Genomic DNA, 12,644 nt, shown 5'->3' with positions numbered 1-12,644 from the left:
AGCTGGAGCTGGTGTTCTCCTTCCCGTCGCTGGAAAGACTGGGTTCAGGTAAGTAAAATGGGGGCTCTGGGGGGCCGCTGCATCACAGGAGGTCTTTTATCCTAATGGGTTTACGACCCCTTTAAGCTCTGGTTCACATTGATGCAATTTAGCATGTGATTTGACATGTCAAATCGCATGCCAAATCGGTAGCTATTGCCCGTAGTGGAACCGACTTTGCGGGACTGCACCAATTCCCAAAAGTAGTTTCTGTACTACTTTTGCCGATTTCAGGTGTGATTTCACTAGATATCTGTGCAGGAAACCGCACAGATGTCTCTGAAATTGTTGTACTGACATATGGGAATTAAGTTGTGCGATTTCAGCTGAACTCGATTTCAATACCGCAGCAGTGTGAACCTGGGCTTAAGCCATTTTCTTTGTACCTTACCTGCAGCCCTTGCCATGTCTAAGCACTTGGAGTCATGCTTGCGCTAACTGTAAACTAAGGTTTATTTTATCTCCTGACAAGTGTTTGGCATTTGGGGTCACAGTTAAGCGTAATCAATACTTGTAATTTGAAAATTGTGACCTTTCCTTTGACTTTTTTCAATTTTGCAGCATGCTTTCTTACAAGAGTTTACAGCGCATACATAAACATGTTTTGGCATACAGGAAAAAAAAAAACACAAATGTTTAACTTAGCTTCTTGTTTGTACCAAAGCATTCAGCTCAGTATGCCTTAGCCCAAGGCACTTGGATGCTTGGTGATTTAAGGAACCCGCATTGAGCACCCCCTTTTGAATTCTGCCTGTACAAGACTTTAGTTATATCCCTGGGGTACAGAAAGTTTGGCATCAGCAGACTAATTACATTTTTGTTAATGCCAATCAATCGAGCTCACTGTCAGTCCAATAGATTTTAGACACTGTTGTGTTTGTGTATACAGAGATGTGATCGTGAGAATATCATCTGCAATGTCTAACAGACTGGAGGACAGCCAGCCTTGACAGACAGAGCTGGAAAGCCCGAGCACAGCTATTTACAGACTCCTCTTGTTCCTTTCATTTTAATCTGAAAGAAAAATCCACTTTCTTAAAAAAAAAAGAAAAAAGAAAAAAAAAGTGTGTGTAGTTTTGTGTGTGTGTATATATATATATATATATATATATATATATATATATATATATATATATATATATATATATATGTATATATCACTTAAACACACAACCAAATTTTTCTGAAGACTAATGCCCTGTACACACGGTCGGATTTTCCGCCAACAAATGTTCGATGTGAGCTTGTGGTCGGAAATTCCGACCGTGTGTATGCTCCATCGGACATTTTCCGTTAGAATTTGGATCTCAAATTTTCCGACAACAAAATCCCGATCATGTGTACACAATTCCGATGCACAAAATTCCACACATGCTCGGAAATCAAGCAGAAAAGCCACACTGGCTATAGAACTTCATTTTTCTCGGCTCTTTGTACGTCTTGTACATCACCACGTTCTTGATGTTCGGAATTTCCGACAACATTTGTGTGACCGTGTGTATGCAAGACAAGTTTAAGCCAACATCCAATGGAAAAAATCCAGGGTTTTCTTGTCGGAAAATTCTATCGTGTGTACAGGGCATTAGGTTGGTCCAGATTAACCACTTTCGGACCGCCCACCGTAGATTTACGTTGCTAGTTTAACATTAAATATAACTGCCGACCAGCCGCCACAGTTACACTGTGGCAGGTTGGCTCAGTTGCGCAAATCGCCCTAGGTGTATGTCGGGCTCGTACACAGCGATCTGTGGGCGCATGCAAGCTCCCATTGGCCAGCGGGGGGAGCCAATGAGCAGGTCCGATGGACTTGATGTCCGCTGGCCACCCGCGATTGTTCCCCGCAGTGACAGAACGGGGATCTGCCTGTGTAAACAAGGCAAATCTCCATTCTGACAGGGGAAATCACACAGATCCATCTTTCTGCTATGCAGGAAGACAGATCTGTGTGTTGTCCCAGTGAGCCCTTCCCCCATACAGTTAGAACACACAGGGAACACAATTAACCCCTTGATCACCCCTGATGTTAACCCCTTCCCTGCCAGTGTCATAGTACAATAAGGCTACTTTCATACTGGGGCGAGGGGATTTCAGAGGTAAAGCGCCGATAATTTTAGCGGCCTCTTTACCGTTGTAATGGCGGTGCTTTTCGGCCGCTAGCAGCTGAATAAAGGGTTGAAAGCGCCACTGCGGAAGCGCTTTCCAGGCGGCTCAGCAGCGGTGCCCATTGATACACCGCTCCCGCACCACCCAAAAGATGCTGCTTGCAGGACTTTTTCTAACATCCTGTAAGCACACCGCCCCAGTGTGAAAGCACTGTGGCTTTCACACTGGGGCTGCAGGAGAGGTGTTTTACAGGCGCCTGAAAAACACCCCAAATTGTCCTGAAAAACGCCCCGGTGTGAAAGGGGTCTAACTGCAACTGTAGTAACGTCACTGGTTCCCAAAAAAGTGTCAAAAATGTCCGTTAGGTGTCCGATCTGTTCGCTGCAATGTCGCAGTCCCGCTAAAAATCACTGATCGCCGCCATTACTAGTAAAAAATAAATAAGTAATAAAAATGGCATAAATCTATCCCCTATTTTGTAGACGTGGTAACTTTTGCACAAACCAATCAATATACGCTTATTGGGATTTTTTTTACCAAAAATATGTAGCAGAATACAAATTGGCCTAAATTGATGAATACATTTTTTTTTTTTACATTATTTTTTTTGGAAATGTTTAATAGCAGAAAGTGAAAAAAGTTTTGTTTTTTTGTTTTTTTTTACAAATCGTCGCTCTTTTTTTGTTTATAGCGTAAAAAATAAAAACTGCAGAGGTGATCAAATACCACCAAAAGAAAGCTCTATTTGTGGGAAAAAAAGGACATCAGTTTTGTTTGAGTACAACGTTGCACGACCGCATCGCCATTAAGGGGGTAAATCCTTCCGGGGCTGAAGTGGTCTCCGCGGCAGATTCACTCACTTTTATCGGCGGCAGGAGTAATGCCCACCCCCCTCCTGACGCATCCTGGTTGTCTCCGCCGCTTTCCGGATCCGTTGGTAGCGGCAGAGATGATCCTTTCCCCTGATAGTCAGGAAGTAGAGTGAGGGAATGATGGCCCTTACTTGACTCCATGCCATTAGATGATGGGAGTGACCTCAAACATCACTTCCGCCCAACGGCCTTAAAGGGACAATTTTTTTTTATTTAAAAAAAAAAAAAAGACATTTTATTTTTTGTTATTGCTTTTAAGTGTAAATATGAGACCTGAGGTTGTTTTGACCCCAGATCTCACATTAAAGAGGAAAAACAATCATTACAAAGGGATTATTACTATTATTCCAGTGTGTCCCTTGTGCTGCTGGCTCCTGCATTCATTGAAATCCTCTATCAATTCCCCCCACCCCCACATATGCAATCTTCTGGTGCAGTGAGGGGTTAATGGAGCCAACAGACCTGTGATGGGCAGTGATTAAGAGTGCCAAATATGCTTGCCCTTTCCGCGCTCCTTCTCCATTCATAGAAGTTGTACTTTAGCTGATGAATGAAAGGTCTGACTCCTCCATGTATAGATCGTTGTGCTGATTTTTTTTTTCTTAATTTTGACTAAAGTTAGGCTTTAAAAGACCAAAGAATTGTAAAATTCTCTTACTTTCAATGCTTAAAAAAGGATCCTGAGCACAAGACTTTCTAGATATTTTGTCCCTATTACTCATCTTTCAGGTGAGTCACTCCATATACATGTGCAAAGATGTGCAAATGCAACTTTTCCTATTTTAACACTGTGATTGACCACATAAAAATCTTAAAGGCAGACTCTCATGTATAAGCAGTGAAGTTTCTAAAATTCTTGCAATATTTTGCATGTAGTTCAAATATTTCTAAAAGGGAAGCAATCAAAACTAAAATAAAAAATAAAAATAGTCCTTCAAACTTAAAGGGGTTGTAAAGGTATAAATTTTTTCACCTTAATGCATTCTATGCATTAAGGTGAAAAAACTTTTGAAAATACCGCCGCCCCCAGCCCCCCCCCGTTTTACTTACCTGACACCTCGAAACTCGGCCGCTCGCTCCCAACCTCCATTCAGCCGATCAGCCTGGTCGCTGATTGGCTATAGTGGATGAATTGAAAGCAGCGCAGCCATTGGCTCGCACTGCTGTCAATCACAGCCAATGATGCGGCGCGCCGGGGGCGGGGCCGAGTGATACAGCGAGCCGCTATAGCCGCCGGCTGTATCACGGGAGCGCGCCCGCAATAACTAACCACCATGCAAGAGAGCTCGCAATAAGGTGGTTAGTTATTGCGGGGAGGAGCTGAGACAGCCGCCGAGGGACCCCAGAAGAGCAGGTTCGGGGCCACTCTGTGCAGAACGAGCTGCACAGTGAAGGTAAGTATAACATGTTTGTTATTTAAAAAAAAAAAAAAATTTACCTTTACAACCCCTTTAAGCAGCGCTAAAAGCTTTAAATTGTTGCATAAAAAAGTAATAGTCTGTTAATCCAAATGGGACCGAAGTTCAACACAAAACTTTGCATGTAGCAGTTCATAAGTGATTCATCAGCTGTTTTAAACATTCAACCATTACCACATATAGTGCCTATAATCCCTATAGGAATTGCACTCACCAGATTCCAGATCGATAAGAGCCTCTTTGTATATGTGAGGTAGCTAGGATCACTGCCAAACGAACATCCATCCGACCCTCAAAAATGAAGACAGACACTTGTGTCCTCTGATTCACCAGAATCCAGTAAGCTGAGAGTTTTTCATAATACTCATGCAAAGAAAGGGAGAAGGAAGCCTCATAGTGTAAAACTGTAAAGCTTTTATTTATCTGATAGACCTCCTTCCCTTAATGCATTGAACTTACAAACAAATGTTTCAAAAGAGCATCCAATAAAATGGTAGCATGGTGCATTCGGTTCCGTTAGTCTCCCCACCTGTCGGAGAGCTGTAATCGTCCGTGGTGATTCCCGGGAGAAACCAGAGCCGATGACCTGTTTAACAAGCCATGTACACCTAAGGTTCCCCCGGGAATCACCATGGACGATTACAGCTCTCCGACAGGTGGTGAGACTAACGGAACCAAATGCACCATGCTACCATTTTATTGGATGCTTTTTTGAAACATTTGTTTGTAAGTTCAATGCATTAAGGGAAGGAGGTCTATCAGATAAATAAAACCTTTAGTTTTACACTATGAGGCTTCCTTCTCCCTTTCTTTGCTTGAGTATTATGAAAAACTCTCAGCTGATGGGATCCTGGTGAATAAGAGGACGCACGTGTCTGTCTTCATTTTGGCTGATCGTCTTCTGAAGGTCGGACGGATGTTCGTTTGGCAGTGATCCTAGCTACCTCACATATACAAAGAGGCTCTTATCGATCTGGAATCTGGTGAGTGCAATTCCTATAGGGATTATAAGCACTATATGTGGTAATGGTTGAATGTTTAAAACAGCTGATGAATCACTTATGAACTGCTACATGCAAAGTTTTGTGTTGAACTTCGGTCCCATTTGGATTTACAGACTATTACGTTTTTATGCAACAATTTAAAGCTTTTAGCGCTGCTGAAGTTTGAAGGACTATTTTTATTTTTTATTTTAGTTTTGATTGCTTCCCTTTTAGAAATGTTGGTTTATACTATAGCAGCTGCTCTATTACTACATTAGTATATTTTTCTAAGCGCCGGATAAGTGATCTGTTGAGAACTACTGTGTTGTTATCTAGTTCAAATAGAAGGGTTTGCATTTTCTTTCAACAAAACTGGATTTTCACTTTAATGTAAGATAGTAAACAGCAGACATACAGATGCTGACATGTCTTTAAATTTGTGTCAGGCTTTTTCTTGCCCCTGTGTTCTTTAACAATCTTGGTTTCTCTTCCAGGTTGAAATGCATCATAGGGGCATGGCCAATAGGCAGGGACTGAGCTAAAATCAGGAATTTTCTATGAGATAAAGTTGACATTTACAGTGCGTGGCCTGAGCTTGGTATGGTTGTGGATGTGTGGAGTGGGACATGCTCCTTTTGGAACCAGCACCTGAAGTGGAGGAGAGGGGGGATCATCATACAGTCTAGGCTCATGGGAAAATGTTGCAAACAACAGCACTCATGCATAACATAAACACCATCCTATCCAGCAGTAAGAACCACCATCACCAGAGGAGAAGGACCCTCTGAGTCATGTGACCGTCCAAAAGAATTAACTCATATATGTAAGTTACACTATATTATCAAAAGTAATGGGACACCTGCCTTTACATGCACTTTAATGGTATCCCAGTTTTAGTCCATGGGGTTCAATATTGAGTTGGCCCACCCTTTGCAGCTATAACAGCTTCAACTCTTCTGGGAAGGCTGTCCACAAGGTTTAGGAGTGTGTCTACGGGAATGTTTGACCATTCATCTAGAAGTGCATTTGTGCGGTCAAGCACTGATGTTGACGAGAAGGCCTGGCTCACAGTCTCCGCTCTAATTCAAAGGTGTCCTATTGGGTTGAGGTCAGGACTCTGTGCAGGCCAGTCAAGTTCCTCCACCCCAAACTAGCTCATCCATGTCTTTATGGGTTGAGCTTTGCCCCTTACTTCCAGTAAAGGGAACTCTTAAGGTGTTGGCATACCAAGACATGTTTCATGCTCCCAACTTTGTGGGAACAGTTTGGGGATGGCCCCTTCCTGTTCTAACATGACTGCGCACCAGTGCTGAAAACAAGGTCCATACAGACATGAGCGAGTTTGGGGTGGAGGAACTTGACTTGCCTGCACAGAGTCCTTACCCAATAGAACACCTTTGGAATGAATTTATGTGGAGACTGCGAGCCAGGGCTTCTCGTCCACATCAGTGCCTGACCTCAAAAATGCGCTTCTGGAAGAATGGTCAAACATTCCCATAGACACACTCCTAAACCTTATGGACAGCCTTCCCAGAAGAATTTAAGCCTACTCAATATTGAACCCTACGGACTAAGACTGGGATGCCATTAAAGTTCATGTGCATGTAAAGGCAGACGTCCCAATACTTTTGGTAATATAGTGTATATATGCTATGGGGAGTTAGGGAACAAACTGGGATTCTTCTTTTAAAATTGCTATAAAAAACAAGGTCCTTGGAGTGTCTGGAATCCCTGCTACTATATTTCATCATCATTGAGTGCACCCAGGCAGTGATCTGTTGATGATTAAAAGTTATAGCCACAATTTTTAAGATATATACATTTTTTAACCCTGATGTCTTCAGTTGTATTTGCTTTGGAAGTAAAGGCATGATTGGAAGAATAAACAAATAATATAACAATAAAAATATAGTAAAGTTGAACAGACATTCCTCTTTAGGGCTCATTCACACCGCCAGTCTTGAGCTGCATTGCCCAAAGCCTCATACATACGATCAGATTTTCCAGCGGGAAATGTGTGATGACAGGCTGTTGGCGGAAAATCCGACCATGTGTATGCACCATCATTGTTGTCGGATTTTCCACGGACAAATGTTGGATAGCAGGTTTTAAAATTTTTCGCGGACAAATGTCTATTGTCGGATTTTCCGAGCGTGTGTACACAAGTCCGTTGGACAAAAATCCAAAGTACAAGCAAGCATGCTTGGAAGCAAGGACGAGCCAGAAGCAGTCGGTCTTGTAAACCAGTATTCGTAATGGAGAATTAACATTCGTGACCTGGCAAATTATGAAATCTTGAAATGCAGAGCACATTATCTTCTTCTTTAATGGGATAATAATGAAGCTGCTTTGCTGGTGATACTGATGGAGTTATTGGAAACGAATTTTCAAAAGGTTTTTTTTTTTCTAGTAATATCAAGAATAATGTTATTATTTCTTTTTTTGGTTACCACAACACCATTATCTCATAGTTTTTAGATCAAAGATACAACTATGTTGGTGTCCCTTGTCAATTTTACATTGTATTTTTTTAAATGTAACTGCCTACTCCCAAACTGTCATTTGAAGTAAAACACATAGCCAAGTATTATTCTACACAATTTTTTTATTGTGCATTAAAAAAAGAAAACAAAAAAAAATTAGACATGCTATCTGCCAATAGAACTTAACCAAAAAGTGCATTCTATGCATCCCAAAATATAGAAAATATACAAAATCAAATCATTATTCAACCACAAAAATAATGTCAAAGCAATAACTCCAAGGTCAATAATAACACGTTATCTCCTCCAATTCCGCAACGTGTCTGGTTGACAAACGGCCGTTCAGAAACTAACTGAAAAGCACAAATGAAAAGCGTGAAATGAAAAGCGCGAAATGAGAAGCGCAAATCAACACTCACCAAACTTCTACTAACACGAAATTAGCAGAAGGAGCGCAAAGGATGGCGCTAAAGAGATGAAAGACCATGTAGTACGTCACTACGTTCGTGATCGTTGGCCAACAATTGTGTGCTGTGTGTATGCAAGACAAGTTTGGGCCAACGCCCTTCGGACAAAAGTCCACAGTTTTGTTGGCCAACAATCCGATCGTGTGTATGAGGCTTAATAGTGTCCCAAAGCGAGGCAGACTTATTTTTTATGGTCTCAGTTCACATTGATGTGTTGCATTGGTGTGTATAGTTGTGCTCATAAGTTTACATACCGTGGCAGAATTTATGATTTCTTGGCCATTTTTCAGAGAATATGAATGATAACACAACAACTTTTCTTTCACTCATGGTTAGTGTTTGGCTGAAGCCATTTATTATCAATCAACTCTGTTTACTCTTTTTAAATCATAATGAAAACAGAAACTACCCAAATTACCCAGATCAAAAGTTTACATACCCTGGTTCTTAATACCGTGTATTGCCCCCTTTAACATTAATGACAGCTTGAAGTCTTTTGTGGTATTTGTGAATGAGGCTCTTTATCTTCTCAGATGGTAAAGCTGCCCATTCCTCTTGACAAAAGGCCTCCAGTTTCTGTAAATCCTTGGGCTGCCTTGCATTAACTGCGCGTTTGAGATCTCCTCAGAGTGACTCAATGATATTGAGGTCAGGAGACTGAGATGACCACTCCAGAACCTTTAATTTATTCTGCTGTAGCCAATGACAGGTCGACTTGGCCTTGTGTTTTGGATCATTGACATGTTGGAATGTCCAAGTACGTCCCATGCGGAGCTTCCTGGCTGATGAATGCAAATGTTCCTCCAGTATTTTTTGATAACATACTGCATTCATCTTGCCATCAGTTTTGACCAAATGTCCTGTGCCTTTGTAGCTCACACATTCCCAAAACATCAGCAATCCACCTCCGTGTTTCACAGTAGGAATAGTGTAGCTTTCATCATAGGCCTTGTTGACTCCTCTCCAAATGAAGTGTGTATGGTTTTCGCCAAAAAGCCCAATTTTGGTCTCATCACTCCAAATGACTTTGTGCCAGAAGGTTTGAGGCTCGTCTCTGTGCTGTTTGGCATATTGTAAGCAGGATACTTTCTGCCATTTGCGTAGTAATGGCTTTCTTCTAGCAACTCGATCATGCAGCCCATCTTTCTTCAAGTGCCTCCTTATTGTGCATCTTGAAAGAGCCACACCACATGTTTTCAGAGAGTCCTGTATTTCACCTGAATTTATTTGTGGGTTTTTCTTTGTATCCGAAGAATTTTCCTGGCAGTTGCGACTGATATGTTAGTTGGTCTACCTGACTGTGGTTTGGTTTCAACAGAACCCCTCATTTTCCACTTTTTGATTAGAGTTTGAACACTGCTGATTGGCATTCTCAATTCCTTGGATATCTTTTTATATACATTTCCTGTTTTATACAGTTCAACTACCTTTTCCCGCAGATCCTGTGACAATTCTTTTGCTTTCCCCATGACTCAGAATCCAGAAACATCAGTGCAGCACTGGATGAAAGATGCAAGGGTCTGCCAGGAGTCCAGAAACTCATTGACCTTTTATACACACACACTAATTACAAGCAAACAGATCACAGGTGAGGATGGGTCCCTTTAATAGCCATTCAAACCCCTTTGTGTTAAATTGTGTGCATGTTATCAGGCCAAAATCACCAGAGTATGTAAACTTTTGATCAGGGTCATTTGGGTAGTTTCTTTTGCCATTATGATTTAAAAAGAGTAAATACAGTTGATTGATAATAAATGGCTTCAGCCAAACACTAACCGTGAGTAAAAGAAATGTTTTTGTGTTATCATTCATATTCTCTGAAAAATGGTCAAAAAATCATAAATCCTGCCAGGGTATGTAAACTTATGAGCACAACTGCATTAAAAAAAAAAAAAAAAAAAAAAGCAAGACAGGTTGGAGCACACTGCAGTGTATAGTAAAACATTGATGCTCAGTAAAACAAATGCACTGCAATGAATGATAAAAAAAAGCATTGCATTGCAGCCCCATGCGATTTAAAATCACATGCCCAACCCATCACAGCGCTTGTGTGTTATGCTGCACACCACTGTGCGTATGCTATGGGACCCTTCAGAAGTCTCAATAGGACCAAACATATACTTTTCTTGGACTTATGTGGCTTCTATCAGCTTGTATCAGTGAAGAGCAATGAACTAATACATTACTTAGCAGAGGTTTCTTTCCCATATATGAGTAGTTGCCTGAAAAGAATGATTTTACCCAGAAGGTTGACTAAGTTTAGCAATGACTAATTGTAATTGTCATTCAGTAGCAAAGGAAAGTTGCTTTCAATAGAGGAATTGCGCTGATGACATTGTGTCAAGGCCAGACTGTCTAAAAACTTTGTTGATTCATGCAATCATTTATTTTCTCTGGTTAGACTGGTTGTAACTTGCTGTCATTTTTTATTTTATTGAAAGAAATGTATGGAGATTAAAGTATAGCCACAGAGAAAAGTGGCAAGTTGTCAACCATGAATTAACAAAAGTCTCTACAAAAAGTTGCACAGACTGTATTTTTGCGGTTTTAGTTTCTTCATCTTGCTCAATATTCCTATAAAGACTATAACTGAAGGTGGCCTTTCTGCTCTACCTTGGAAATTTTTTTGCGTGATGCAGCTATTCAGCGGCATCCTTTCTCAAAGTCACCCCCCTGCAGGGTGAAACATTATGACTTCTGATTTGACATTGTCAGCTGGACTAAATCTGTCGCATTCAGTACACATTGGGGTATGAATTTATTAAAGTGAAATTAACATGGTTTCCCTTCAAACATTCAATCACATGCAGGGTAACATAAAGAAGTAGCACTTTTCCTGTTGCTGGTTGAATATTTAAAGCAAAAAATGTTTAAATTTTGTTGATTTCTTTTTCATAAATATGTTTTTTAAGGGTGGTAAAATGCTTTTCAAAGGATAAGTTCACCTTTGGTAACGTTACATGTTAATCCCGGATTAAGGGTGTGACATGATACCAAGGAGCAGCCGCCTGCGCCCCTCAGATCCTCCACTGTGACAGTGTGCCGGGATCTTCTCTCTGGACCCATTATCATAATTTAAAAAGAGCGTGGCAGTGCAGGGCTCCGTAGAGATCTGTAAATAAAATAAATAAATAATAAATTTTAAAAAAATAATAAATAATAAAAGAACTACAACTATTGTCTTCCACCATGGCAGACGACTTGTAGTTCTCAATGAACTGCAAGGACGCTGGTGAGCGCTCTCGTAGTTCATTGATCGCCTTGCTCTCAAGTAGCTGTCTGCCCATATGGGAGGTACAGGCAGACAGCTATACTGAGACTCTGCAGGAGCCTGACATTGCACCCGTGATCTGCTGAATACAAAAGCTGGCAGAGGAATATTTACCCATCCACATTTTGCATGGATGGGAGAATCTATAGGCTGAATGGGAAAAATCTTTATGTATATGGCCATTAGACAGTGAGTTGGCCTGGCTATTCCACAGTTCTTACTTGCTTGGAATGAGGAAGACCATGTTTTAAAACTACTGTTTCATGACCTGATTCACACTTAGGCTCCTGTGGCTCAACACCTAAAGCTCAAAAAAGGTACAAATGTTACGTTTGAAGCAGAACCGGTGCATTTTGGCCCCAAGAACTTCAAAGGAAGTGCTTGAGAAACATCAGAAAATGTATGTTTTTGAAGCCTAAACAACCCTGTCCTCCTCCTAGCAACTAGCTCTTCATTAGCTAAAACAAAATGCTCAAATACACCTAAAAGAATGCCAAGATATAGGGAAAAAATGTCCCAAAATCACCTGTAAACGGTCACTCTCAGGTGTAAATGCAGCTACTTAGCTTGCAAAATGTAAATAGTTTGCTGTCCATAACCTGGCTACATGTTAACTTGTACATATTGTAAATCATGAGTGCTCAAAATGTGACCCTCCAGCTGTCCCATTATGCCTCTGCCTTTGGGAGTCATGCTTGTAACTGTCAGCGGCTTGCCTCATGGGAGTTGTAGTTCCGCAATAGCTGGAGGACCACTGGTTGAGCACCCATGCTGTAATTGTTCTAAAAGATAACAATACTTTTCTGTATCCCTTCCCTGGTACTCTTAATAAAGGAAACTACAGTTATGGTACAGGTAGAGATTTGAAAGCGGTAGAGTGGCTCAGGGTAGGTCAAATAGAGATGCTCTTTGAACATTGGTATATTAGGGTTAAAGAGGGTCTGCCTGTGATGGTGATATTACAGATTTTTCCCAGACAGACAATCTCCACCTCTTTGCATACAAAGA

General features: G+C 41.0%; 1 protein-coding gene across 5 annotated transcripts in view; it reads left to right on the top strand.

The window, feature by feature from the left end:
* THRB (thyroid hormone receptor beta) overlaps positions 1–12,644 on the top strand; it is a 606,374-nt gene that overhangs the window by 180,539 nt on the left and 413,191 nt on the right. The gene's annotated exons all lie outside the window — the stretch shown is intronic.

The sequence above is a fragment of the Aquarana catesbeiana genome, linkage group LG05 (genome assembly GCF_042186555.1).
Source record: "Aquarana catesbeiana isolate 2022-GZ linkage group LG05, ASM4218655v1, whole genome shotgun sequence".
Taxonomy (NCBI): domain Eukaryota; kingdom Metazoa; phylum Chordata; class Amphibia; order Anura; family Ranidae; genus Aquarana; species Aquarana catesbeiana.
The sequence above is the reverse complement of the archived record's forward strand: the minus strand, read 5'-3'. Positions and strand labels throughout refer to the sequence as shown.